The sequence below is a fragment of the Strongylocentrotus purpuratus genome, unplaced genomic scaffold (assembly GCF_000002235.5).
Source record: "Strongylocentrotus purpuratus isolate Spur 01 unplaced genomic scaffold, Spur_5.0 spur5_scaffold_17, whole genome shotgun sequence".
NCBI lineage: Eukaryota > Metazoa > Echinodermata > Echinoidea > Camarodonta > Strongylocentrotidae > Strongylocentrotus > Strongylocentrotus purpuratus.
The window spans coordinates 28,789,983-28,813,961 of record NW_022145602.1 but is presented as its reverse complement, the minus strand read 5'-3'; the positions used below and the strand labels follow the sequence as shown (position 1 = coordinate 28,813,961).

At 40.4% G+C, this 23,979-nt stretch overlaps 1 long non-coding RNA gene across 1 annotated transcript; it reads left to right on the top strand.

The window, feature by feature from the left end:
- Positions 1 to 5,194: 5,194 nt before the first annotated feature.
- LOC115924974 lies at positions 5,195 to 23,979 on the top strand. The gene is made up of 3 exons (XR_004064520.1): positions 5,195 to 5,697; positions 18,326 to 18,426; positions 23,256 to 23,979. It is a non-coding gene; the product is annotated as an uncharacterized LOC115924974 (long non-coding RNA).

Here is a 23,979-nt window from a genome sequence, read left to right as displayed (position 1 = left end):
GATTCCAGTATTTTGCATATATTTGTAATTACTATTTATGAAGTTGACCTGTTTCATAATGCTTAAATGTAGTAGACTTGATATGCTCAGTCTCATGCTCACCCCCACCCCCCATCCGCTTCTTATCAGTTCTTAAAACCTGTTGCAAATTATATATAAGTTGGTAATAGAGAAAAATTGAGTGAGTTAAATACAATACAAATCGATTCCATTATTAAGCAACTAAGACTTGTTCAGATACGGAGATTCCATGACATTTGCTCCGGCGACAATTGCTCCGCTGTAAATTCCATACACTAATCGAATGGCTAACTTCAACCCTGGATTCAACACTATACCCTACCCTAAACCTAACCCTAAACCTAACATAAAACCCTATTGAAACCCTAACCCTAACCCTACATCTTAGACGAAATAAAGCCCGGAGCAATTGTCGCAGGAGCAAATGTCGTGTCACCGATACGGAACGTGAACCGCCAACAATTTTCGTAAATGATGCAGTTTGGTTTTATGTGTAAAGCGAATGGCAACAAGTCTTTGTATGTTTTGGACTGCGCATATTCAGTGAGCTCTTTTTTAAAAATAATATACAGAAATGTAAAGCATATTGAACTCTATGTCAACATTAAAAAAACTCTGAGATTTTGTTTTGCAGCATCATATCTGAACGAGCCTTAAAGGGACTTGGTAACATTGTTCATATGAGAGAAAATGATGCTAAGGTATTGACTTCAATGCTATACTGTATGTACACTTAAAGATAATCTGAACATTTGAGTTAAAAATAGACCACTATTGATGATAAAAATTGGGAAAACTGATCTGATCCATTCCTTAATTCTCCCAACTATATTTTTATAATTTGATTAAATTGAAGTGAGTGTAAATCATCACAAAGCAAAGAATTAGCTCCAATACCTTTTCCAAATTTAGGCATTGAAAGATTTTTAAAGGCCGTTTTTTATATCTTATTTTCATGGAAAAACGGTTGGGGAAAATTCAAAATTTTGTTGGGAGAATTAACTGTTAAAGAGTGACACACAGTAGCGCCTTCAATGAAAACCATAAATACCTTGTGGTTTGAAAAAAAATTGGTAGTTAAAAGTATAAAATTCTTGGATTGTATCTGTGATTTTGAAAGCACAATATGGCTTACCTACATGTATATTGAATTTGCTGTTAAAATTTAAGTTAAATTTTAATTCTTTTGTGAAACTCCTGGGACTTGCCAAATGAATGTTGTGACATTAGCAATGGAATATATCTCTTTGTGCTAAACTTTTTCAGCATGTTTGCTATTTTATCTTAAACTGGGAAATATCTTCTGAATAATTATTCCACAGTCACCTTGGAATTGCCCAACTGAGCCAATCGTACTGGCGGGAATGTTATCTGATATAAATTGTATTTTTATACTTGAACTTCAGCTTCTGTATTTGCAACAAAACTAATTTTTTGATATTTATAAATATGAATATTGCCACTAATGCCTTTTCTTATATTTAAGTCATGTGCCCGTAAGAAGCAGGTTTCTAGCACAGAGAATAGTAACAGTTGAGCTGATTTCTGCACAGTTTTCTAATATGCTGTATCGCCAAATGTGAACATCATGGTTTTGACGGGCAAGCAACCATCATCAGAAAACTCTGCAGGTATCAGTGAAGCTCTCCCTGTTCCCCTTGCTGCCAACTTGTTCCTTTTGAGTGTAAGAAATAACTTAGCTAAGCCATGTGTTTATCATTTGTGCCATTTTTCTCCTGTGTGTGATTTAGATTGTATAGTTTTATACTTTATACTGAATTCTTGCCATGAACTTAGATATTCCCCTTGTATGTAACAAGAATTGATCTTTCATGCTCAGAAATTCTTTCCAACAACCTTTTGTTTTATGTGATAGTCTTTATCTGCATTAAAGTCTTGGGGTTGTCAGGAGCGGTTTTGCAGCATGGAGACGAGGTAGAGCTGCACTGATGAATGCCTAGCTTTCCACTATGCTGTTTTGCTGAGTATGAGGAACTTCCCCAGTGTGCTGTTTGCTTGTCTACTAAAATACTGCGGGTATCAGTATAGCTTTACCTAGTCTCTATGCTGCTAACCTGCTTCCCACAACCGTAAGACTTATAAGTTTAGCGAATATGTCATAGTTTCTTGTAGCACAATTTATAACGAAACAGATATCTTTGTGATGGCCTGTTAACTTTCTTAAAATAAATTATGAGACTGACAGAAATACACTAGGTATTTATACAGCATGTTTTGGAAGAAGTGTCAGGATAGTGATGAAAAGATTTTGTACCAATGGAAAACAAAGTTAGATAGAATAAGAAGGTATAGAAATACGTATTTTATATTTTTGTTATCCATTTTCATACCATATACGTGTACATTAAAAATATGAAAATTACTTTCTGTTTGGCATGTATGTGATGCAATATTTGTTGCTTTGATTTTACTGTGTGATTGTTCAGAATGTGTACATGAAGTGACTTTTACACTTTCTTCCTTGATCAGGTGGTCTTATAGATGTTATTTAGAGGACAACAAAGACGTAAAGATCATGTAAGGATAAAAGGTACATCGAAATGACCAGTAAGGTGTAAATATCACGTCAAAATTTGATGTCCATACAACGTATACAGGTCTTTCTTGGGTGAAAGTTGACGTCTTAAAGACGTCTTTATTTAACCAATAAGACCTAAAAAGAAAATATGACGTCCATGCAACGTCTTTATATGGTACAAGTTGACGTCTTAAAGACGTCTTTCTTTGAATAATAAGACGTTAAAATCACGACAAAATATGACGTCCGTACGACGTCTTCCTATGGTACAAGTTGACGTCTTACAGACGTCTTTCTTTGACTAAAAGACGTAAATATGACGTCCATACAACGTCTTTCTATGGCACAAGTTGACGTCTTAAAGACGTCTTTCTTTAACTAATAAGACGTAAAAATCACGTCAAAATATGACGTCCTCGTGACGACGTGCGCGGGTGCAAAATCAAGTCTTTTTGACGTCGTGTTATGTCGTCTTAAAGACGTTTTTCTTTAACTAAAAGACGTAAATATGACGTCCATATGACGTCTTCCTATAGTACAAGTTGACGTCTTAAAGACGTCTTTCTTTGACTAATAAGACGTAAAAATCACGTCATAATATGACGTCCTCGTGACGACGTGCGCGGGTGCAAAATCATGTCTTTTTGACGTCGTGTTATGTCGTCTTAAAGACGTCTTTCTTTAACTAAAAGACGTAAATATGACGTCCATATGACGTCTTCCTATAGTACAAGTTGACGTCTTAAAGACGTCTTTCTTTGACTAATAAGACGTAAAAATCACGTCATAATATGACGTCCTCGTGACGACGTGCGCGGGTGCAAAATCATGTCTTTTTGACGTCGTGTTACGTCGTCTTAAAGACGTAGTACAAGACGTAAATATGACGTGATATTTACCAGTCTCTGCTATCAGGGTTACCAGACTTAAACAATATATATAATCATGAAGATAATTCTTTTAAAGTCGAGTTGCCTTAGTGTAAGATTTTTATACTGTCTCCTAAATTTGAAGAAAAATATACTTGTCTGTACACTGTAATCGCAATATATTATAATTTTATAATCGATCGGACCGTCACCATCTTTACTGTACTTACGTACGTTAATCTATGAATTTCCTGCGCGGACCGGAATATCCTGTTCTCTTCAACTCATTTTTCCATTTCCCTCTCTTAATCGTTTCTGTGTTTTCAACTTTGAAATGCATTTGTTATTGCTCGACTTTGATAATATTGTTGTTCGCCAGCTCTGTGAACGAACGCACATATTGCCTGTATTTTGGTCAAGTCAATTGGCCGTGAAGAACTGCAAAGATCTGGCATTGATCCCTGGCCCTGTGCATGTGTATTAGGCCTACGTATAGTACATGTTACGTGTGTACGTGTATTAGTCTATGTGTGTAGGGCCGGATTGGCCAGAAGAATTTCCGAGCACATTTTTTTTAGGGATAATCTCAAGGTACTCCCCAAAGTCGTTGTACGGGGACAGTTTGGGTAATCATTTATATACAGAACGTAACATTATTTATTTTGCATTTCTTTATTAAAAATAAAGAAGATACGTTTAATCTTACAAACGAAGATAAATCAATAATAAGGTTGACGACGTTTTCCCGAACAGTCGATTATGTGTATACTGCACATTCTTATTTTGAGATCATCCCTTTGTGAGTTTACGGGTACGGTACGCTTGTTTATTTAGCCTAATGACCTCTGGTAGAGGTCAGTAATTGCTACACGTGTTTGGGCTAACCTCTCTCTTTCCGTATAATTGAATTATATTCTTCGCCTCCGTCTCATAACCATGCACCAACTGCATTGACCAGGTCCGTGTTATAACACTCTCACTTGATATTCTCTCTCACCCTCTCTCTCTCTCTCTCTCTCTGTCGCTTCTATATCCCTCTCATCTCCCCCCTCTCTTTTGTATCCCTCTCTATCCCTTCTCTCCTTTCTCTCTCTCTCTCTCTTCTCTCTCGCTATCTTTATTTCTCCCATTTTCTTTCCCTCACTCTTTATTTCTCAGTACCCCATACCATTCTACCCTTTCTCTATTTATTTCTCTTTTGATGTATATTGTATATAATCTGTCTCTCTCTCTCTCTCTCTCTTTAACATGTGAAAGTGAACCAAATTTTATGTAAAGCCACATAGGTTTTTCATTTCTTGACGAATTCCATATTCTCCAAAAGAGATATAAAGAGCTTTTCTATTCCTTTTTTATCATTTAATTGATTTTTCAATTCGTTTTTCAGTTTTCGAAAAATTGCAAAAAAGACAAGATGAACAATATACTAGTTAAGTATGTACATCTATATAAAAAAACGTTTTTCTCTCCAAAACTAAAACTTATCTGTAATTGTAATAAAAGTAGTGCAGTAAGAATTGATGGTGCTCCACACAAAGAATAGAGCCTAAATAAAATAAAAAAATCATTTTTTCCCTGAAATTATGCAAGAAAATATTTTTAATTAATTTTTTACATATTAAATATTTGTTTTGGACGAATAGCCCATCTATAAAATTTGTCATTGTGGAACAAAATTTAGGTTTTAGTTTCCTTCATAATTTCAAATTTTTCGATGAAGATTATAGATGAATGCTATTAAATTGATTATTTAACAACTATTTTTCGTTTTTTGTTGGAATAAAAGGAAATTTAGCATTGGAAACTTAAATATTTCATGGTGAAATTTAAGGCATCTCTAGAGAATGTGTATGAATGAATGGGAGATTGTCATTGTGAACCAGCTTTCGGGTCAATTCATACACCTAGTTTGACCATACATTTGTTTTATTTTTGCTCAAATGCTACTCTGAAATATCAAACAGACGTTAGATTTTGCTTTTATAGGATTTTAGAACTATATTTTTCCACTTTTATGAGTTAAAAATCTGTTTGGAAAAAGGGTTATTTCTAATGTTGTTAAAAATACGCCCTCTTTTGTTCGAAAGTGACTTCTACGTGTAAAACATATGGGGCTCTAAAGCGAGTACATTTGTCACGATTCTGATCCCAGTCGGAGTGAACAGTGTGTCTAATCTCTCACAAAATCATGAAAGACACGTAGGAAGACGGTGGCCATCATTTTGTTTATTCATCGCATTCGACTTCAAGCCCTGATCAACAATTTTGGTAAGCAATTTGTAAATGACGGATAAGATCTCCGTCTTTTCTGTGATGTTTGTGTTGTGAATATTACGTAGATCTAATCAGCAAGCTCCCCAGAACTCTGGCAGGGGGAAGCTGCTGTTCCGAAGAGAGTACGCGAGCTCATAATTCTTTACCCTCGGCCGTTTGTTTGATAAACAGGTTGTTTATCCGGACATTCAGGCTGAGAACAGTTGATTTCAAACAGTAATTTAGTCAATTACTCGGCTTAACTTTAGGATTTATGTACATAAACGTCATAGACCTAGGGTTAGGGTTAGGGATAATTAGGGTTAGGTTAGGGTTAGGGTTAGAGTTAGGGTTAGGGTTAGGGTTAGGGTTAGAGTTAGGGTTAGGGTTAGAGTTAGGGTTAGGGTTAGAGTTAGGGTTTAGATTAGGTTTAGCGTTAGACCAAGTAACAAAAATAAAGTGTTTCTCGTCCCTGCCCACCTCCTTTTTGGCCGCTGCCTCTTTTTTTTTACTATTTACTATTTAGTTGAAATATACCCCCCCCCCCCCCAAAAAAAAAAAAAAAAATGGTTAGACCCTATGGCTATGATATAAATTTTGTTCAAATAGCTTCTATTTTAAGGTGATACAAATCATTTGTTTTGTCATACATGGCATCAGTATACTCACATAGCACAATATATGTGAATAAAATAGACTTGGCAAGCTATATTTGGTGCGGCAGCTATCTTTGGAGAAGAAAAACAAAATCGCAAAATAGTAAATAGTAATGCCCAGCTTCCTCTTTTTCCTGACGAGAAACACATTATTTTTAATATTTGTCCTTACTTAAGAAACAGAATTCTTCAGAATTAGCGTTGGGTAACCTAAGATTTCTCTTCATTTAATGCAGAGCCCGTAATAAGCGAGCCCTCCCACCCCCCCCCCCCCCCACATTCTATGTGGCTACCCCAATCATATTTCATAACTCTTTCTCGACTATAAAAAGTCAGACTGAAATTACTTTTTCCCCTTTATTTAATACAGAGGCTGCATTTTATAAGGCGAGCCTCCCCTCCCCCCCCCCCCCACCCGTGGCTACGCTAATCATATTTGCGTACTCTATCTAGTCTATTAATAGTTCCGACTGAAATTCAAGATTTGTTTCTCTTTATTTTATATATAACCTGTATTAGGTGAGCTCCAGATCCCCCCTTCCTTTACCCCGTGGCTATGCCCTTTATATTTCCCTACTCTTTCTTGACTATGATACGTCTAACTGAAATTACCTTATTTTCTCTTTATTTTATACAGAGCCTGTATAAGGCGAGCCCCCCCCCCCCCCTTCAACCTTTGGTTATGCCAAACACATTAACTTACTCTTTATCGACTATTATAGTTCTGACTGAAATTAAATATTTGTTTTCTCTATATTTTATACAGAGTCTGTATTGAGCGAGCCCTCCCCCCCCCCCACCCTAACCCCCCTTTCCCCCCTGGCTACGCCAATCACAGTTACTTACTCTTTCTTGCCTATGAGAGTTCAGACTAATTTAAAGATATTCGTACAATACAGGGACTCTATTAGGTGAGCCACCTAATGGTTATGCCAAACACATTTACTTACTCTTTAACGATTATTATAGTTCTGACTGAAATTAAATATTTGTTTTCTCTATATTTTATACAGAGTCTGTATTGAGCGAGCCACCCCCCCCCCACATTCTATGTGGCTACCCCAATCATATTTCATAACTCTTTCTCGACTATAAAAAGTCAGACTGAAATTACTTTTTCCCCTTTATTTAATACAGAGGCTGCATTTTATAAGGCGAGCCTCCCCTCCCCCCCCCCCACCCGTGGCTACGCTAAACATATTTGCGTACTCTATCTAGTCTATTAATAGTTCCGACCGAAATTCAAGATTTGTTTCTCATTATTTTATATATAACCTGTATTAGGTGAGCTCCAGATCCCCCCTTCCTTTACCCCGTGGCTATGCCCTTTATATTTCCCTACTCTTTCTCGACTATGATACGTCTAACTGAAATTACCTTATTTTCTCTTTATTTTATACAGAGCCTGTATAAGGCGAGCCCCCCCCCCCCCTTCAACCTTTGGTTATGCCAAACACATTAACTTACTCTTTATCGACTATTATAGTTCTGACTGAAATTAAATATTTGTTTTCTCTATATTTTATACAGAGTCTGTATTGAGCGAGCCCTCCCCCCCCCCCCCACCCTAACCCCCCTTTCCCCCCTGGCTACGCCAATCACAGTTACTTACTCTTTCTTGCCTATGAGAGTTCAGACTAATTTAAAGATATTCGTACAATACAGGGACTCTATTAGGTGAGCCACCTAATGGTTATGCCAAACACATTTACTTACTCTTTAACGATTATTATAGTTCTGATTGAAATTAAATATTTGTTTTCTCTATATTTTATACAGAGTCTGTATTGAGCGAGCCACCCCCCCCCCCCCATTCCCTGCTTAGCTACGCCAATCACATTTACTTACTCTTTCTCGACTACGAGAGTTCCAACTAATTTAAAGATATTTATTTTCCTTTTATATAATACAGGGCCTCTTTTAGGTGAGCCAATCCCCCCCCCTACCCCCTGGCTATGCAAATCACATTTATTTACTCTTTCTCGACTAAATTAAACATTTGTATTCTCTTTATTTAATATAGCGCCTGTATTAAGTGAGCCCTCCCTCTCCCCATTCCCGCTTGACTGCGCCAATCACATTTACTTACTCTTTATTGACTGTTATAGTTCTGACTGAAATTAAATATTTGTTTTCTCTATATTTTATACAGAGTCTGTGTTGAGCGAGCCCTCCCCCCCCCCCCTAACCCCCCTAACCCCTAACCCCCCTAACCCCACTTTTCCCCCTGGCAACGCCAATCACAGTTACTTACTCTTTCTTGCCTATGAGAGTTCAGACTAATTTAAAGATATTTGTACAATACAGGGACTCTATTAGGTGAGCCCCCCCCCCCTTTACCCCTTGGCTATGCAAATTGCCTTTATTTACTCTTTCTCGACTATGAGAGTTCCAAGTTCCAACTAAAATTAAAGATTTGTATTCTCTTTATTTAATATAGAGTCTGTATTAAGTGAGCCCTCCCCCCTCCCCATTCCCGCTTGGCTACACCAATCAAATTTACTTACTCTTTCTCGACTATGAGAGTTTCGACTAATTTAATGATATTTTTTCCTTTTATATAATACAGGCCTCTTTTAGGTGAGCCACCCCCCCCCCCCCCCCTTTATCCCCTGGCTATGCAAATCACATTTATTTACTCTTTCTCGACTATGAGAGTTCCAACTAATTTAAAGATATTTATTTTCCTTTTATATAATACAGGCCTCTTTTATTTGTATTCTCTTTATTTAATATAGAGCCTGTATTAGGTGAGCCCCCCTCCCCTTACCACCTGGCTACGCCAATCACATTTTCTTACTCTTTATCGACTATTTTAGTTCTGACTGAAATTGAAGTTTTGTCTTCTCTTTATTTAATAGAAAGCCTGTATAAGGGGGAACCCCCCTCCCCCATGCCCTATTTAATACAGAGCCTGTATAAGGCGAGCCCCCCCCCCCCCCCTTCAACCTTTGGTTATGCCAAACACATTAACTTACTCTTTATCGACTATTATAGTTCTGACTGAAATTAAATATTTGTTTTCTCTATATTTTATACAGAGTCTGTATTGAGCGAGCCCTCCCCCCCCCCCCACCCTAACCCCCCTTTCCCCCCTGGCTATGCCAATCACAGTTACTTACTCTTTCTTGCCTATGAGAGTTCAGACTAATTTAAAGATATTCGTACAATACAGGGACTCTATTAGGTGAGCCACCTAATGGTTATGCCAAACACATTTACTTACTCTTTAACGATTATTATAGTTCTGACTGAAATTAAATATTTGTTTTCTCTATATTTTATACAGAGTCTGTATTGAGCGAGCCACCCCCCCCCCCCCACATTCTATGTGGCTACCCCAATCATATTTCATAACTCTTTCTCGACTATAAAAAGTCAGACTGAAATTACTTTTTCCCCTTTATTTAATACAGAGGCTGCATTTTATAAGGCGAGCCTCCCCTCCCCCCCCCCCCACCCGTGGCTACGCTAATCATATTTGCGTACTCTATCTAGTCTATTAATAGTTCCGACCGAAATTCAAGATTTGTTTCTCATTATTTTATATATAACCTGTATTAGGTGAGCTCCAGATCCCCCCTTCCTTTACCCCGTGGCTATGCCCTTTATATTTCCCTACTCTTTCTCGACTATGATACGTCTAACTGAAATTACCTTATTTTCTCTTTATTTTATACAGAGCCTGTATAAGGCGAGCCCCCCCCCCCCCCCCTTCAACCTTTGGTTATGCCAAACACATTAACTTACTCTTTATCGACTATTATAGTTCTGACTGAAATTAAATATTTGTTTTCTCTATATTTTATACAGAGTCTGTATTGAGCGAGCCCTCCCCCCCCCCCACCCTAACCCCCCTTTCCCCCCTGGCTACGCCAATCACAGTTACTTACTCTTTCTTGCCTATGAGAGTTCAGACTAATTTAAAGATATTCGTACAATACAGGGACTCTATTAGGTGAGCCACCTAATGGTTATGCCAAACACATTTACTTACTCTTTAACGATTATTATAGTTCTGATTGAAATTAAATATTTGTTTTCTCTATATTTTATACAGAGTCTGTATTGAGCGAGCCACCCCCCCCCCCCCATTCCCTGCTTAGCTACGCCAATCACATTTACTTACTCTTTCTCGACTACGAGAGTTCCAACTAATTTAAAGATATTTATTTTCCTTTTATATAATACAGGGCCTCTTTTAGGTGAGCCAATCCCCCCCCCTACCCCCTGGCTATGCAAATCACATTTATTTACTCTTTCTCGACTAAATTAAACATTTGTATTCTCTTTATTTAATATAGCGCCTGTATTAAGTGAGCCCTCCCTCTCCCCATTCCCGCTTGACTGCGCCAATCACATTTACTTACTCTTTATTGACTGTTATAGTTCTGACTGAAATTAAATATTTGTTTTCTCTGAATTAAGCGAGCCCTCCCCCCCCCCCCCCCACCCATTCCCCATGGCTACGCTAATCACATTTCCCAACTCTTTCTCGACCATAAAAAGTCGGACTGAAATTACTTTGTTTTCTCTTTATTTTATACATTACCTTCATAGGTGAGCTCCCCGCCCCCCTCCCCCTTCACCCGTGGCTACGCCAATTGCATTTCCCTACTCTTTCTCAAATATGATACATCCGACTAAACTTATAGTTTGTTTTCTCTTTATTTAATGCAGAGTCTGTATTAAGTGAGCCCTCCGCTCCCTTTACCCCTTGGCTACGCCAATCACCTTTTCCTCTCTCCTACTCGAATATGAGAATTCCAACTAAAATAAAAGATTTGTATTTTCTTTATTTAATACAGAGCCTGAATTAAGCTAGCCCTCCCCCCCTATTCCCCATTTAATACAGAGCCTGAATTAAGCGAGCCCTCCCCCCCCCCATTTCCCATTTAATACAGAGCCTGAATTAAGCGAGCCCTCCCCCCCCCCCCATTCGCCATTTAATACAGAGCCTGAATTAAGCGAGCCCTCCCCCCCACCCATTCCCCATTTAATACAGAGCCTGAATTAAGTGAGCCCTTCCCCCCCCCCCATTCCCCATTTAATACAGAGCCTAAATTAAGCGAGCCCTCCCCCCCCCCCCCCACCCACCCATTCCCCATGGCTACGCCAATCACATTTCCCAACTCTTTCTCGACCATAAAAAGTCAGACTGAAATTACTTTGTTTTCTCTTTATTTTATACATGACCTTCATAGGCGAGCTCCCCCCCCCCTCCCCCTTCACCCCGTGGCTACGCCAATCACATTTCTCTACTCTTTCTCAAATATGATACGTCCGACTAAACTTATAGTTATAGCTACGCCAATCACATTTCCCAACTCTTTCTCGACCATAAAAAGTCAGACTGAAATTACTTTGTTTTCTCTTTATTTTATACATGACCTTCATAGGCGAGCTCTCCCCCCCCCCCTCCCCCTTCACCCCGTGGCTACGCCAATCGCATTTCCCTACTCTTTCTCAAATATGATACGTCCGACTAAACTTATAGTTTTGTTTTCTCTTTATTTAATGCAGAGTCTGTATTAAGTGAGCCCTCCGCTCCCTTTACTCCTTGGCTACGCCAATCACCTTTTCCTCTCTCCTACTCAAATATGAGAGTTCCAACTAAAATAAAAGATTTGTATTTTCTTTATTTAATACAGAGCCTGAATTAAGCGAGCCCTTCCCCCGCCCCCCCATTCCCCATTTAATACAGAGCCTGAATTAAGCGAGCCCTCCCCCCCCCCATTCCCCATTTAATACAGAGCCTGAATTAAGCGAGCCCTTCCCCCCCCCCATTCCCCATTTAATACAGAGCCTGAATTAAGCGAGCCCTTCCCCCCCCCCCATTCCCAATTTAATACAGAGCCTGTATTAAGCGAGCCCTCCCCCCCCCACCCATTCCCCATGGCTACGCCAATCACATTTCCCAACTCTTTCTCGACCATAAAAGTCAGACTGAAATTACTTTGTTTTCTCTTTATTTTATACATTACCTTCATAGGTGAGCTCCCCCCCCCTCCCCCTTTACCCCGTGGCTACGCCAATCGCATTTTCCTACTCTTTCTCAAATATGATACGTCCGACTAAACTTATAGTTTTGTTTTCTCTTTATTTAATGCAGAGTCTGTATTAAGTGAGCCCTCCCCCCCCCCCCATTCGCCATTTAATACAGAGCCTGAATTAAGCGAGCCCTCCCCCCCACCCATTCCCCATTTAATACAGAGCCTGAATTAAGTGAGCCCTTCCCCCCCCCCATTCCCCATTTAATACAGAGCCTAAATTAAGCGAGCCCTCCCCCCCCCCCACCCACCCATTCCCCATGGCTACGCCAATCACATTTCCCAACTCTTTCTCGACCATAAAAAGTCAGACTGAAATTACTTTGTTTTCTCTTTATTTTATACATGACCTTCATAGGCGAGCTCCCCCCCCCCCCTCCCCCTTCACCCCGTGGCTACGCCAATCACATTTCTCTACTCTTTCTCAAATATGATACGTCCGACTAAACTTATAGTTATAGCTACGCCAATCACATTTCCCAACTCTTTCTCGACCATAAAAAGTCAGACTGAAATTACTTTGTTTTCTCTTTATTTTATACATGACCTTCATAGGCGAGCTCTCCCCCCCCCCCCTCCCCCTTCACCCCGTGGCTACGCCAATCGCATTTCCCTACTCTTTCTCAAATATGATACGTCCGACTAAACTTATAGTTTTGTTTTCTCTTTATTTAATGCAGAGTCTGTATTAAGTGAGCCCTCCGCTCCCTTTACTCCTTGGCTACGCCAATCACCTTTTCCTCTCTCCTACTCAAATATGAGAGTTCCAACTAAAATAAAAGATTTGTATTTTCTTTATTTAATACAGAGCCTGAATTAAGCGAGCCCTTCCCCCGCCCCCCCATTCCCCATTTAATACAGAGCCTGAATTAAGCGAGCCCTCCCCCCCCCCATTCCCCATTTAATACAGAGCCTGAATTAAGCGAGCCCTTCCCCCCCCCCATTCCCCATTTAATACAGAGCCTGAATTAAGCGAGCCCTTCCCCCCCCCCCATTCCCAATTTAATACAGAGCCTGTATTAAGCGAGCCCTCCCCCCCCCCCACCCATTCCCCATGGCTACGCCAATCACATTTCCCAACTCTTTCTCGACCATAAAAGTCAGACTGAAATTACTTTGTTTTCTCTTTATTTTATACATTACCTTCATAGGTGAGCTCCCCCCCCCTCCCCCTTTACCCCGTGGCTACGCCAATCGCATTTTCCTACTCTTTCTCAAATATGATACGTCCGACTAAACTTATAGTTTTGTTTTCTCTTTATTTAATGCAGAGTCTGTATTAAGTGAGCCCTCCGCTCCCTTTTCCTCTCTCCTACTCGAATATGAGAGTTCCAACTAAAATAAAAGATTTGTATTTTCTTTATTTAATACAGAGCCTGAATTAAGCGAGCCCTCCCCCCCCCCCATTCCCATTTAATACAGAGCCTGAATTAAGCGAGCCCTCCCCCCCCCCCATTCCCCATTCCCCATGGCTACGCCAATCACATTTCCCAACTCTTTCTCGACCATAAAAAGTCAGACTGAAATTACTTTGTTTTCTCTTTATTTAATACATGACCTTCATAGGCGAGCTCCCCCCCCCCCCCACCCATTCCCCATGGCTACGCTAATCACATTTCCCACTCTTTCTCGACCATAAAAAGTCAGACTGAAATTACTTTGTTTTCTCTTTATTTTATACATGACCTTCATAGGCGAGCTCCCCCCCCCCTCCCCCTTCACCCCGTGGCTACGCCAATCGCATTTCCCTACTCTTTCTCAAATATGATACGTCCGACTAAACTTATAGTTATAGCTACGCCAATCACATTTCCCAACTCTTTCTCGACCATAAAAAGTCAGACTGAAATTACTTTGTTTTCTCTTTATTTTATACATGACCTTCATAGGCGAGCTCTTCCCCCCCCCCCCCCTTCACCCCGTGGCTACGCCAATCGCATTTCCCTACTCTTTCTCAAATATGATACGTCCGACTAAACTTATAGTTTTGTTTTCTCTTTATTTAATGCAGAGTCTGTATTAAGTGAGCCCTCCGCTCCCTTTACTCCTTGGCTACGCCAATCACCTTTTCCTCTCTCCTACTCGAATATGAGAGTTCCAACTAAAAAAAAAGATTTGTATTTTCTTTATTTAATACAGAGCCTGAATTAAGTGAGCCCTCCCCCATTCCCCATTTAATACAGAGCCTGAATTAAGCGAGCCCTCCCCCCCCATTCCCATTTAATACAGAGCCTGAATTAAGCGAGCCCTCCCCCCCCCCCCACCCATTCCCCATGGCTACGCCAATCACATTTCCCAACTCTTTCTCGACCATAAAAAGTCAGACTGAAATTACTTTGTTTTCTCTTTATTTAATACATGACCTTCATAGGCGAGCTCCCCCCCCCCCCCCACCCATTCCCCATGGCTACGCTAATCACATTTCCCAACTCTTTCTCGACCATAAAAAGTCAGACTGAAATTACTTTGTTTTCTCTTTATTTTATACATTACCTTCATAGGTGAGCTCCCCCCCCCCCCCCTCCCTCTTCACCCCGTGGCTACGCTAATCGCATTTCCCTACTCTTTATTATTCCAAATGGTCTAACAAATATATGTAGTGAGAAAGAATGCTTAAATATGAATAATGTCTGTTTCATGGGCAAAAATGTGAATTTGATGACCTTATTTGCATAAATTACCATAAATATGCAAATGAGTGAATTTTTCAAAAAAATTGAAATTACCATAGTATTCTATACACTTCACTTGACATGTATGCAAATTTTCGTTTCACGGCCGAGATCATAGGGGGGGGGGCCTTAGAAGCCCCCCCTCCCTGGGCTATGCAGTTTCAAAATAGCCCGGGCTAAATAGGGTTAAAGTGAAGAAAGAATGTGAATAAGTTTGCTCCGAATAATGAGGAGGAAATAATGTGCAGAACTAATGTGCTGAAATGGAGGGATTGTCATGACGGGATGACAGTCAGTAAGAGATATGTAACTTGTAAGTTTGTAAGAGGGAAAATGCTGACTTAAATAAGTGATAATGATGAAATAGCAAAGAATTGAGGAGTATCATGGGTACCAATTCAATGGAAATTTGTACAAAATATGAGCCCCCCTCAGTACTAAAAGAGCCCCTGTGAGCCTTCTCATGGGGGCTCTTTTAGTACTGAGCCTGTATTAGGTGAGACCTAATTCAGGCTCTGTATTAAATGAGGAATGGGGGAGGGGTTCACCCACCAATACAAGCTCTGTTTTAAATAAAGAGAAAACAAACCTTCAATTTAGTCGGAACTCTAATATTCAAGAAAGAGTAGGAAAATTTGATTGGCGTAGCCACGGGGGGAATTGGGAGGGGGAGGGCTCGCTTAAAATAGGCTCTTTATTAAATAAAGAGAAAACAAAACTATAATTTAAGTCAGACATATCATAGTCGAGTAAGAGTAGGGAAATGTGACTGGCGTAACCATAGGTTGAAGGGGAGGGGGGGGGGGGTGGGGCTCGCCTAATACATGTTCTGTATAAAAGAAAGAGAAAACAAATCTTTAATTTCAGTTGGAATGGGGGAGGGGGATTGCTGAATACAGGCTCTGTATTAAATAAAGAGAAAACAAAACTCTGATTTCAGTCTGACCAGGGCTCAAATTAATTTTTTTTCCACGGGGGCTCTTCCAAAAAAAGAGCCCCCGTGAGCCTTCTCACGGGGGCTCTTTTAGTACTGACGGGGGCTTTTTTTTTAAATACAAATTTCCATTGAATTGGTGGTACCCATGATACTCCTAAATTCTTTGCTATTTCATCATTTTCTGTATTATTTCCCTCTTACAACTTTACAAGTTACTGTATGCTCTAATGGTCAGATCTCCTACCTCTGTACGAAATTTCTGGTCCAAGCCCATGCAGTCGCCTCCTCGCCAACTGGTTTCCTTTTACTAAATATAGCTTTCGGTTGATTTACTGGTCGAGGTTTATTATTTGCTGGTCTTTTGGAATCACCAGATTTGCAATCGTCCCTGTGAGCAATCTGACGGAGGCGATTATGAAGCTCACAGGGGCCAAGCGCCCGCTACCCCCGTGTATTTTGAGCCTTGAGTTTGACACAGTATGGAGCTTTTGCAATTTTTCACTTCAAATAGTGCAATCTGATGCGTACCTTTGATGGAAATTTTGTAAATTTAAATTGAAGAAAGATCGACTGATATCATCTCCATTAAAATTAATAATAGGCATTTATATCGTGCCGTCTATCTAGACAATTCTATTCCGAGGCCCACAAAAAAATATAAAGAATGAGAGAGTTTGGATGAGTGTCATAGTGCCAAATACAGGTATCGTTAAAAAAGATAAGATTTCAGCTTTGATTTAAAGGTCTCTAAGGAAGTTATGATTCTCAAATTAAATGGTAAAGTATTCCAAAGAGAAGGTGCTGCAGCCCATGCCCACCAGGATCTATGGAATGTGTATAGTAAAGCATATCTTAAATAGTTTTGGTTAATTCAAGATTATGATGATATTGTACTGAATTACACATGCTATTCCTTCTGTTTGGTGGATAGTGCAAAAAAAAACGGAATGTTCTGCTCAATGATAGTAAAAGCAGAAGCGTTTAATTCATATTTTGCGAATATTAGTCTGAATCTTGCAGACAATATACCCATGCCCCCTCCCCTCACTTTTCAGAGTACCCAAAAAGTGTTCCTTTCACCTCTGATAAGTGCCCCTTTTAATTTGACATGTGTCCATTTCCCATTCGCATTTAAAGTGCCCTTTTTAATCTCTAGTAAGTATCCCTTTTCAGGTACGAGAAGTTACTCCTTTTCACTTCAGATAAGTGCCCCCTTCACCTCTTATAATTGCCCCTATTCAAATCTGAGAGATACTGGTTTTACTTTTACAAATGCCCCTTCCCCTCCTGATAAGTGCTCTTTTCATCACTAATGAGTGTCCTTTTTCACCTCTAATAACTTCCCCTCTTATTTTGACACATGCCCTTTTTCTTTTCTAAAATATTGCTCTTTATCCTTCAGTATAAGTGCCCCTTTTTTTATTCTCATCAGTGCCCCTTTTCACCTATGATAATTTCCTTTTAACAATATGTGCCCCTTTCCCTTTCTGATAATGGAGACCAGTGTCGTAGATCATTACTTAATGTTGTTCAGGGGGGAGGGGGGTGATCTATTCATTCATCCCCCCTCAAAAATAGGTATCAAGTAAGGATCTACGCCAATGATGGAGACCACCAGGCCATCCATACAAGTTATTCATAAAGGAAGGCAAGAATAGGGTTACATAACGGAGAGTCTTTTTTAATGTTGATTAGTATTTTCTCTGTCGATACAATACACATGGCGGGCCTAATCCATGTTATTGATACTGAAATACAACATCTTTTCACGCTTTCATCTGTGATAACAGAGACCGCTCTGCCATTGGCAAACGCAGCTGGGGGCTGTAACCCCCCCCCCCCCCCGAGTATTATTATTGTATTATTGTATTATTGTTTATTAAGACTACATGTAGGGGATATTAACTTCATATTATCATCTAGCCTTTACCCCTCTCTATTATACACTTACGTTGGTGAACTGAATTGTATTGAATTGAGTATCCATTGTCCATTTAAATTCTTTTTTACTGGTATTATTTACAAGTAATGGATTTACAAATAGATATAAACTTGATGGGATGTACTCTTGTAAGTGTTTGTATGTTTTGTTTTTGTTTGTCTGTTTATTTTGATATATTAATGTCAGCCAACACATGATTTTAGGTACTGTATTTGGATTTTGACAAAAGGCAATTTCCTAGAACAAATAAACTGATTTAAGGTCTATCTGCAGCCATGCCATACAAATAATATGGTAACATATTGTCGGTCATGTACCGTATCAGCATAATGACATTATTTTTGACTGTCTTATAATGAGCAATTTGTCTGTATTTTAAATCACAGTGCCTCAACGTTAGAGATCTTCTTCAAGGAATCGACCATGCCATGTACCCATTTTCAAGAGATCAGTTCTGAGTGGATAGAAGATGGATGACTCGGAGCATGTAAGAACTTTGGGCCTTTTTGAAAATAATGTTTTTTCTCTCTCCAACTGAACCTAAGTAAATATGTCTTCCAATTTATTTTGATTGTAGACAAAGTGGTATGTTTGAATGATACTTTAGCACATTTTTTTATTGTTCCAGATTAACTGTAAATCATCCTTTACTTCCATAAACAATAATGTACATACATGTAGCTTTCCAAAATATCTCATAGAAATTATAATACTTGGAGGAGTTACAACTGTCCATCGCTTTTGGGGTATTGAAATCAGCCAGAAAATATGTGTCCAATTGGAATTACCGGTAGGCAGATATTTTCTCCTTGCTCTACCCTGCTCTACAGTATGGTGTAGAATAATGTCTAGAAAAACATGACACAACTTATGTCTTACAATGTCTAATGCCTCAGTCACACCTTTGCGTATTTGGCTTGCGTATTGCTGGGTATTACCCGAACGCAGACAAAGGCAGTCATACCCAATAACGCGCAATAAAACATGCTCACTACGTACTCAATACGCAAACTAGGGCATGTGCCTGCGTTGGTCGTTCGCTAGTTTTAAAATTTTCTAAACTATCGCAAGCAAACGCAAGGTCAAATCGCATACGAGCGGATACGAGTGGCAACCAGTGAATGCGAGCGACAGCGTGTAGCTTAGCGCAGGTAAACGCAATCATACGCACCTCTTTTTTCGGAGCATGTGTAGCTGCGTTTCCTGCACGAATTACCTCGCTTTAACTCGTGTCTATATGCATGATTGCGCGTATTGTTGCGCTGTTGCTCGCACATCGCTCACAGCAGCCAAAAAACCTTGCGATTGCCACTCGCTACGCTGCGAGTCTACCTCGTACAGCGTTTGCTTTAGCTCGCAGTTGCTGGTTGCCGCACGCTTTAGCTCGCTATCACTGCGATTAGTTGCCTATGCGCTGCGTATCGGCAATATAAGGCGGGGTGGAATCATACTGCAGTCAACAGTTGAAAAATATACAACTACTGAACACTGAAAAGATGCCGAAAGCCAAAGCGAAAAGGGGGGGGGGGGGGGTGACGACGAGGACGAAGCCAGTCAAGCTGCCTAGGTCCCATCGCCCCGCCGGCTCCGGAGTCACCATCGCTGGGTGAACACGAGACGAACATGGCGAAGAAGCCGCGGAAAGACCTAGTCAACTTCTCAAGTGACCAAGAGAAGGAGCTTGCCTATACCATGGTCCTGACGGTTGAAGGGGTTTGTCGGAGAGTGGTCAGTACTCAGCAGGCACTGAAATCGGTTGGTAGGAATGCCGAAAGCATTCTCCACCAATCTCCTTGCCTGGGACAGCCGGTAGTTGTAAATTCTCTCTTGTTTAGCCATAGCCCTCCTTGCGTACGGCTTCATTGGCCATGTTGTCATGGCGAAGGTCTCGTCTGCCACAAAGAAGTAGGGGATGTCTTCATCATCGTTGGACAGAGGCTCTGGCAGAGGCACTCCAAGGGTTTCAGATTTAAGACGTTGTTTTAGTTCACACGAGTTGAAGAGCTGTGCATCAGAGGTTTCGTTTCCGACATCTATCCACACAAATCTGTACTTGGCGTCGACCAGGGCCATGAGTACAATAGAGTAGAAACACTGGTAGTTGTAAAATATTGACCCACTATCCTCAGGGCACTTGATTGCAACATGCTTGCCGTCCAAAGCACCAAGGTTTGGGGAGAATTCCAGCAGCCTTCGAAGCCCTGTGTGACTGCTTTTCATTCCTGTGGGCTGGTAGGTCACATCACCAGCTTATCACCGTATTCCTCAATGATGGCAGTGCATATCTCACGTACCATGAGTGAAATGGTATTATGGGCTACCCTAAAGCTATACATTAGTGTCTTGTAGCTGTCACCCTGGCCAGCTTCAGTGCGGGTAAGAGGGCTTTCCTGAAGAAGGTGTCCCACTTCTCCAGTCTTTCATGTAGTCTCTGCTCTAACTCTTTAAACATTTCAGGGGTTAGCCTCAACACGTCCGTGAATGCCTCTTGGTCCTCGTCTTCCAGTTCCCTCATCAGTTGGTCGAATTGTCCCTGGTCCTTCCTCCAGTAGATCCAGGACCGCACCCAACAACTCCGAGGGATACTTTGTTGATGCAGCTCATTCAGCAGCTTCCCTTGCTCATAATCTTCATTCGCCTCTCTTCTTCCAGCTGAACCAAAGCAGAGCTCTGCTGCAGGGCCATTATTGTCATCAGATTTATTTTTCTTGTAGATGTAGAATCGTCAGAAGATAGATGTTTATGCCCAGTCCCTCAAAAGGACTAGTATTTTTACATATGCCGCAGCCCAAACGAGCTGGTACGCTGTAGCACGAGCCGACACGCATCAGTACGAACAACAGACGAGCTAAAGCAAGCGGACACGCAACAAGACCAACTGGTGCAAGCGGCTAACGAGCAGCAAAAAAGCAGCAAACGAGCTACATACGCAACATGGCGAGCAAACTGCGTATTGAATCGTACTGCTATGAGCTATAGCGTGGCCATAGGCAACCGTAGGCAGTCTTTGTACGAGCGGCATATGAGCTACCTACGAGCTAGATACGCAATAGTGTGACTGCTACCTTCAAATTTGCTGCGTATTGCTGGGCACGGCTGCGTATTGATATACGCCGCAGAGCGCAGCAATACGCAGCAACATACGCAGAGGTGTGACTGAGGCATTAGTTTGTCACAATGCCGAAATACATGTAAAAAATTAATATTACTGTGAGGTATTTTGGATACTAATACATAAAGCATCATTTGCCCAAGCAAATTTGGCAATTTTGCCAAGGTGCTGTTGGGTAGAAGGTTTTGTTTGTCATTTTAAAGCCTAGTTTCATCAAGGGTAGGGATGATTTAGATCACCTTGATTCATTTATTTTGTCAAAATCAGTGATTTAAATCACTTCCATAGATGTGTGTTAAATTTGTTGTTGCTGAAATATCTTAAATGTGTATTTTTCCCTACTTTTGCAACTGTACCATTTATTTTTGTTGTAAATTAAAAATTTTCTTGTTACTAGCTTTAACCTAGGCCCATCAAGTTTCCAAGCTCAATTGCCCAAGTGAGCTATTTAATCGCAAATTGTGTGATGTAAACTTTTTACATTTTCTTCTTCATCTTTAAAAATCCATGGCTGGTTTCTTACCAAAATTTTAGGCATCACGTGCTAGAAAGGGAGATCTTGAGTTGTTCAAATTGGGACAATTACCCCCAGGACAAATACCCCCCCCCCCCCCCCCCCGGACATTCACCTCAGACAATCATCCTCCCAGGAAAGACTTTTGTTTGAGGCTGGGGGGGGGGGAGGGTCTATGGAAGGGACTTTTTTAATTCAACATACCTAAATCGTGTTTTAGTGCAATGTAGAAGCATACCGGTAAAAATTGAAACTGGTTTCAATCTTTTTTAGAGCCCAAGCAAGCTAATTATGTATGTGGGACACAAACACTGAATTTAAAACACATTTCAAAATCTAGGGTTGGGGGGGGGGGGGTGGGTGCAGCGTCTCCAAAATACCCCTATGGCCATAATTAGGCAATTTTGACTTAACTTGATTGGAAGCATTCCTCAGGTAGGGAGATATAACATTTTATGAAGGGCTACTGACTCCTCCAGGGGAGGGGGCTTGGTAAGGGCACTGCCCATTAATGTTTTTCCTTTTTAAATGCCATCTGATTTACATATTTTAGTTCTTCTAAAAATGCAAGGTCAGATTTAAACCAAAATTGGTAGGGATCATCCTTTGACAAAGGTCATCTAAAGTTGTTCAAATAGGGTACGTACCGCCTGGGGGAAGCTCCCAATCACCTCAGTGGCAGTGATCGCACATTCTCTTCTTGAAAAAAAACATCGCCTGACTCTGCCCAAAATTTGTAGGAAACACCATCTACATGTACATCTACTGCAGGATAAACAATCCAGACTAGATCTTGACAATTTTCTCTCAAAATACAATTCCCATACCAGAGCTCAAGATTAGCTTTAAGAACAGTATAATATTCATGAAAGAAGTTCAACCGCCCCCCCCCCCCCGGTACTACTCCCCTCAGGACAATTACCCTTTTAACACTTACCAATTGGGACAATTACCCCCAGGACAAATACCCCCCCCCCCCCCCCGGGACATTCACCTCAGACAATCATCCTCCCAGGAAAGACTTTTGTTTGAGGCTGGGGGGGGGGGGGGGGGGAGGGTCTATAGAAGGGACTTTTTTAATTCAACATACCTGAATCGTGTTTTAGTAAAATGGAAACTGGTTTCAATCTTTTTTAGAGCCCAAGCAAGCTAATTATGTATGTGGGACACAAACACTGAATTTAAAACACATTTCAAAATCTAGGGTGTACCCAAACTGTTAACCAGCACTGTTTCTGTGAATGGGTTGGCTGTATGTTACATGACAAGGTAGCGGAAAAAAAATCAGACAGCATAGGATTATTAGGCATTTCATGTACAACAATGTGCACAACCATGGGAACAAATGCGCATGGGAGGTGCTACACTCTATAGCTACTCTGAAAGGTTGCATGTTTTTAGGTGCGGATCAAGTAGGTAGCGTCCGCTTCTTTTCAGCAGTGAATACAAAAAAGGTGCAAGATAATGATATCAATAATGTGAACTTTTTAGGTGCGGATCAAGTAGGTAGCGTCCGCTTCTTTTCAGCAGTGAATACAAAAAAGGTGTAAGATAATGATATCAATAATGTGAACTTGTAGTCTTTATACATACCAATTTCATAAGGCAAGTCATCCGTACTAGTTTGGATTTTATTGAAATAACACAATTTGTTTATGACAATGTGAGTTTCATTATGGTTTCTTTACAGATCCTGCAAAATGTCCATTTTGTACACAGAGTACAGAGTACACAGAGCCGTTCTTACCAAACAGCATAAGGCCTGTCATCTGGTAGTTCTGTCTTCAAGCCGTCACTCTTCGTCTTATCAAGTGGTGTTAAACTTAGTGCTCAGCTTTACAGGCCAAACTTATCTGCAATCACAGATGTGTGCTTCCCTTGTTCCAAGTTATCGCAGTTGACCAGTATTTGAAAACTTCTTGGGTGGTATTCTGAGCATGATTTTATCTCTAAAATCTTTTTAGTATGCGTATAGTAACTTCCGGTAGTTCACGGAATCAAATCAAATCCGTTATTTTACCACTATCCATATTACTGTATAAGAAGTCACTAACATATGCCAATGCAGTATTAGTGGAATAACCCTTCCGGAAACATGAATTGGTAAGAGTAAGCAAGTCCGAATCCAACAAATAGTCATGTAAACTAGGTGTGCACAGTCTTTTCTAAACACCTTCATGATTGTTGGTAGAATCGTTATCAGATGATATTCACATCTGTATACTGTATAATTGTATTCCATTGTCTGTGTTCCCACATTTGTGAATGGGGGTAATCCTGGCCTGCTTCCATTCTTCAGGAATTACTCCTAATTAGAGAGATAGATTAAAAAGTTTGGTGATTGTTTTTTTGTTGATAGGTGCAGCCAATTTTAATAACCTATAATTAAAGGAAACCTCACCCCAAAGAATAAG